Source organism: Chrysemys picta, chromosome 3 (assembly GCF_011386835.1).
Source record: "Chrysemys picta bellii isolate R12L10 chromosome 3, ASM1138683v2, whole genome shotgun sequence".
In the NCBI taxonomy this organism is placed as follows: Eukaryota; Metazoa; Chordata; order Testudines; family Emydidae; genus Chrysemys; species Chrysemys picta.
The window spans coordinates 48,343,004-48,349,822 of NC_088793.1; positions in this window are offsets into that span (position 1 = coordinate 48,343,004).

A 6,819-nucleotide genomic window follows, 5' to 3' on the forward strand; every position below is an offset into this window, starting at 1 on the left:
CTCATGGAGAGCACCGGTACTGGGCCTGCCCTTCCAAGAATCAGCCCTTCTCTCTGTGCCAGCCAGCCGAGGGAGTGCATGCACCATCTCCTTCCTGATTCTTGTGGGGTGGCTTATGACCCAGCAGGCACTGACAGTGAGCAATGCTTATTCTCAGGACACAGGCATGCTCCCTCACCATGCAGCTCTGCTGGCTGGAGTGTGTGTGTGGTGAGAAGAACTCAAGAGCATGGCCACATCTACTCTCTACCCCCTTATAAGTTAGCTTGTGCTCCAGCAGAGGGTAGCTAGCTACTGTGCCCACCATTCTTTTGTACTTATGTAAGGACTTATTAGGGGGTTTCTGACAGAGTGGTCTGCTCCTTATGGCCAGTAGTACCTAATGGTCAGTCCACCTGTCACCTGGCATGGATTCTTAAGAGCTGAAAGGTCTGATTAAAGACATAAGGATCTGGGTGATTTGGGGAGAGAGGAAGCAGTTGTGGGAGTAAGCAGGGCTTGGAAGGAAATTCTGTTTTTTTGTTTTTTGTTTTAAGGGCCTGCAGCCAGGAGCCTTCCAGAGTGGGAAGGGCAATGCTCCCCTCTCACCCAACCAATGGGGGATGAGCTGGGAGAAGAGGACCAGCATAAGAGCTGCCTCCTCCCTTACAGCAGGCAAATATCAAGTGGGGCCAGCTGAGGGAGAAGCTGACTATGGCCTTTCAATTGCAGCCTAGCTCCAGGAGGATGCCTGGTAAATATACGAATTGCTTGAATTACCTAGATCCAGGAGGCAGGCTGGGGCTCCTGCTGTAAGAAGATATATAGAAACTGGGAAGACAGAGATCAGCTTTTAGAGGAACTCTGAAAGCCAGACACTCCTTTTGTTTGTTTTGGACTTTGTTATGAATGAGTTTTATAATAAACCAATCCCAAGGATGGTATTATTGAGTCAAATGTCAAGAGGGCCTGAAGAGGAGTTATTGGCTTCCTGAAAAGTGAAATTGAGGCAGTTAGTACCTGTAATGCCGTACTGTCTCAGCAGGTGGTGCTAGTGGGTGAGCATGCCCAATGACCGTGCCATATCCCTTGACTGTGGAAAGAAAGCTCAGATTCCCTTACCCACACTCTTTTATGGTTGGGGTATGTGTCCTTTTGATAAGGATATATGAACTGATCTATATCTGAGTTCAGGCATTGGTGCACTCATCATCTGATAACTTCCACTGTGTGAAGATCCTTTATTCAATCATTGTTTGGAGGTATTGTGAGACGGGTGCAGTATTTAGTAGCATGTGGCATATCAACTAAGTGAAAGTTATGTCTTCAGTTCTTGGCTTGTGCAAGCCAGAACTAGCATGACAGACACACCCTAGATTGCATGACAGATAAAGAATAGGGGAGTGATATGCCTTTCAGCATATTGATATATATATATATATATATATATATATATATATGTATATATAGTGTATGCTGCTTAGATAGTGTAGTCCTAACTGCTTGGTTTAGGAAAGAAACTAGTGGAGAGAGGGCAGATGACATGCCTTGAGAGAGAAAGTCCACTACAGGAGAAATGATACATGCACCAGGGACCCACTTTCTGGTTCATCTGATGTAATTCTAATGGCTCTGAACAGTTGTCTTACATGCTGCTAGTCCCAGGTGGGATAACCTTCTGGGAGACTTGAAAAATATAACGGAGGCCTGGTCTACACCTAAAACCTAAGTTGACCTGACTATGTTGCTCCCCCCCCCAAGAGATGTAGTTAAGCTGACCTACCAGTATAGATGCTGCTAGGTTGACGGAAGAATTTTTCAGTCAGCCTAGCTACTGCCTCTTGAAGGGGTGGATTACTTCAGCAATGGAAAAACCCCATCCATCACTGTAGGAAGTATCTACGTTTCAGTGGTGTACTTGTAGTGTAGATACAGTGTAGCCTAACTTTTCTGTGTGCAACAAACAGAACGAGGCATCCTAAGCCAACATAGCTAGGCATGCTACTGTTCAAACATATTATGTATTTCCTTAGTGTACATGTAGTAACCTCTCCCATAGCCAGATCTACTAATGGGTGAATAATAAATGAAGGAAAGCTACATAGTCCATGACAGGTAAAGTTTAGCACTTGTCTAGTATTTCTACCTATATATCTTACCAAGGGTAGAATTTAGCTGGTGGATTTAAAGAAATCAGACTAGTGTTTTAGCTTTCTTCAGGGTCAGCAACAATAGTGTGTGGTATTGGCTGTTGTGTTTGCCAGCCTGGAATGGAGTCTCAATGTAGCAAGCAACCATCATTCTCTCCTTGGATTTCAACTTATATCCTCTAAGGGAAGCTATTTTAACAGTACAAAATGTAATGGAAAAATCCTATTAAACTTCATAGAGAATAACCTCTCCTATAGAATTCTAAATAATAATTATTTTATTAAGTTCTGTGAACTGTCCTAAAGCATATCACTCAAATATTTTATAGGTTTTTTCAGAGTAATTTCCTTAAAACCATATTTTCGAATGCTTCTTAATGATAATTTAAAGGTATGGCATGTGAAACAATGAGCTTTTGAAAGCTGAGAGACTAGGAGCAATCATGAGGAAAAACTGATGTCCCCCAAAGTAGAAGTTTCAGAGAGACTGAGCACCTTGGACAGTTGCACAACCTTCACTGTTAAGCTGTAGGACTTAAATATATTTAGCTTCTATTTCAAAACTGGCCTATCCACAGAATTGTCTGCTGAAGATTCACCATTAATGACTCCCGGGGCTTGCATACTTTTAACTGAATGATCAGTGAGTAGGCTACACCACTAATATATTAAATCATCTAAACTATTGTACAGTATGCAACACTTGTATATAATGTTGTTTCTAGATCATGTTCCATTGAAATGCATGCATGGTGAAATCCAGAAACCCAATGAAATCAATAAAAGCAACTAATTTCATAACAGTGAGACTTTATGAAAGTTACAGAACAATGGCATTATTTGAGAAGATATGCAAGCAACATATATTCATGCTCCAAAGCACTGTTCTTTGCAGTATTATCTCCTATGCAGTGCCTTTAAAATAATTTGTTTTTCATAGCCATTTAAAATTTTTGACATAATGTGCAAAAACCATAAAGTTGGTGCAGAAATTCCCAAAATATTAGGGAGGGAAAACTGACTTTAAAACAACTTTGTTTTTCAAATCAATTTCTTTATGGATGTCTTTAAAACATTCAGTGGTAACCAGTGGTGAGCTGGAGCTGGTTCACGCAAACCAGTTGTTAAATTTAGAAGCCGGTATAGAACCGGTTGTAAAGGGGCCGGCGGAGAATCTTCCCCCCTCCCGCAGAGCCTGGCGCCAGTGCTCTGGACCGCTCTTGGGTTGCTCTGCAGCTCCTGCTGCTTTGAGCGGCATGGTAAGGGGGTGGGGCTGCGAGCTCCAGCGGGCCGCGCAGCATACGTACATGCTGCCCTGAACAGCGTGGTGAGGGGGCCGGGCCAGGGCTGGGAGGAGGGGTTGGATAAGAGGCAGGGAGTGGTTGGAGGGGGCGGAGGTTCTATGGGGGGGCAGTCAGAGGATGGGGAACGGGCAGTGTGGGAGTTCTGGGGGTCTGTTGGGGTGGTGGTGGATGGGGTCGGGGCAATCGGGGGACAGGGAGCGGGGTGAGTTGGGTAGGGGGTGGAGTCCTGGGCGGCAGTTAGGGTGGGGAGTCTTGGGCTTGTACTCACCGGGCGGTGCTTAATAACCGATTCTCTTCCAGGTTGGTGGCGGCACTTTGGCAGCGGGTCGTTCACTCACTCCGGGTCTTCAGCGGCACTGAAGGACCCGCTGCCGAAGTGCCACCGAAAACCCAGAGCGAGTGAAGGACCCGCCGCCGATGTGCCACCAAAGACCTGGTAGGGAACCAGTTATTAACATTCTGGCAGCTCATCACTGGTGGTAACCCTTAAAAAGATGACAACAGAGTCTTTAAAATGACCCATATAGGCACCAATCCTGCCCTACTCCTTCCTGGACATGTATAGCCTGTCAAGCATTAGAATTGTGGAATGGCTCTGGTACATGAGGATTTGGAGTAGAGGAAGAAATTCTCTATAAAAGGTGTTTGCATCCCTTTCACTCAGCTCAGCAGGGGCTCTGTGACTATTTGGATGGGACTTAGTGATCCACCAGCCAATTTCTCTTGCATAATAGAGGGGTGAAGGGGATACTCAACTTTACTACTACTCTGCTGGCTTGATGCGGGGAATACTCTAGCCACAAACCTCTATGACAATCCACTGTATAGAGCCTGTTTTACATATCAGGTGAACCTAGTAGGCCTATCACTGCATAAGCTATATATCGGGATGGCCAAACTTACTGACTTTCTGAGCCCCATAAGGACAATCTTTAGAAGTTTGAGAGCCGGGGCACCGGGCTTCAGCCCCTCTCCTGCTGAAGCCTCGTGCCCTTGCAGGTGCACCCCAAGGTGCTGAAGCCCTTAGCCCACCACCCTGCCACAGGGCGGAAGCCCTGAGCTCCATCCCCCAGTCTGGTAGGTGGAGTTCACGGGGAGGGTCCACGAGCTGCACTTTAACTGCAAAAGACCCACATGTGGTTCATGAGCCATGGTTTGGCCACCCCTGCTGTATATAACAGATATATGAAGACTTCATTAAACTGTCTTCTTTACAGTTTGTTCCTATGTGAGGAAATGCATAAAAAATCTTGACTGGTGGTAAATCCAAAACCATTAATCTACTTCACACTTTAGGGGTGGAGGGCAGGGAACAAATAGGGTATATAGCTATCTCTTCCTCAGAAAATGTAGACATAATAATGATCTTGTCTCTGCAGAAAATCCTGAACCAAATAAGTGAATAAATAACTGATATCTGTCTTCTGCCTGAGTTCATTCCAAAAGGCAGGAAAGAAACTTTGGAACAGCTTTCTACCATGATTCCCTTGGGCACTTGCTCATTTATATGAATTGAGTAAGAGACTTGCTGGAAGTTTCTCTAGATGAATAACTGTGTGGGCAGGTGTTTGTTTCCCCCCACACACTTCCCTCAATAGGGGAACAACACTTTACATTTCTTTTGTAACTGCAATGAAACCAGAGCAGGGCAAGCCCAGTATTGTCCATGCTTACCTCAGGGATGTTGAGACAGCAGCAAAACTTGCTAAGCCTGTCTGCTTTCCCATACTCCTAGGGTTCACCTAGCCTTATTATGCCAGCCTCACAATTAAACACAGTAGTCTGGATTCACTGTTTTCTATGGTGTAATAGAGACTTTGTTAATAGCACTGATGACTGCAAACTGATGTCTCATCTTTTCTTCCTCACTCCATTCACATTCACCACATTGATTTATTTTAGCAGTGAAGAATTTTTAATTACTCTAATATCACTTTAGGGCCAAATTGTACTTTTCTGTGGACAATCCATGGGAAGAGATTAGCAGAGTCAGGAAACTGAGGTTCAGCTTGCAGAGATTCTGTCAAATTGCCACCTCTGCGGAACTCTGAGAAGATAAGGACAGTAACCTTCTAACTCTTCAATCCCAGGGACCCATGGAAAAGGAATTTCTTGGTCCTCTAGAGAGTCCAGTTGTCTACATTGCTCCTCCAGCAGCATGTCTCCTACAGGAGCTACACAGCTGTGGTTAGCATCCCACAAAGGTACATAACCCTCCCCTTCTCATAATAAATCTTCAGATGAATAAGCACTTAACCTAAAATTTGTGGGGTTCACTGACAGTTTCATGAACACCTGCAGCACACAAATAGTCATAAATAATATGAATACAGATCAGAGACCCAAACTCAAATTTTTGTTTGCAGCTGTCTCCTTGGAATATCTCCAAACAAGTTTCCTTTCTGCTCTACCTACTGCTTCCAGTTTTCACTGATATCACCTACTTCCATAATCCTCCACATCTATTGCCTCCAAGGTCTCAACTTGCTGTGCTTCTGCCAACAATGCTTCCTTTAACACACTTTCTGATTTTCCACGCATAACTTAAACTGCTCTTTGAGCTCCCCCATGATCTCCCCAAGAACATAAGAGCTTGCGCTTAATACCAACTCGGCACTCTTGGTTTTTCATTCAAAAACAGGAACATTGTCTGATCGGGAATAGTTCATCCCATTCTATATTCCAGTTCTGCTGCTTATTTCAAGGGCATCTCCTAACTAGTTGGAGCCCAGTAGAGTGGCCGTACTGTCTGCTTGATGAGTTTCCCATTTATTGCTAAGTGCCAGTCTTGATTGCTATATATATTTAACTCTTGTCTCCACTGGTCATTGCCTGTCTCCTATCAGTTTAACACTGAATTCTACTCAGATCAAACTTATTAGCACTCTCACTTTCTGCCTTCCTGCTGCCAGCTTGTGAGTTTGAAAACCCTTTTAAATATTGATTTCAACACTCTCTAGCTCTTACTGATACTGCATGGAAATTCATAATGTGTCTTCTGCCCATAGAATTTTACTGAAAATCTACATTTTTAATACCTTGGGCCACTGGTTCAAGTCCTACATGGTCTCTAATGACTCTTTAGGAGGGCCTAATATTAGGAAAGACTAAGATGAAATGGCGACTAAACCTTTCAAAGCTACAGGGGCCTCCAAAGTGTTCACGCGTTTCCCATTGGATGTATGTGGGTGAATAAATTTTCAATACCATACAAGTGTTTGTAACTGTACTGACACATAATCCACCTCTCTTCCCAGTTTTCCTCCAGTTTTCTCTTTGCCTTCCTACCTCTCCTTCTCCCATACCTTATTGTCCTTTTTATACTTTAATGAAATTAAATAAAGTATTACTGATAGTATTGTTCTAGCACTCAGCGGTGTCAATCA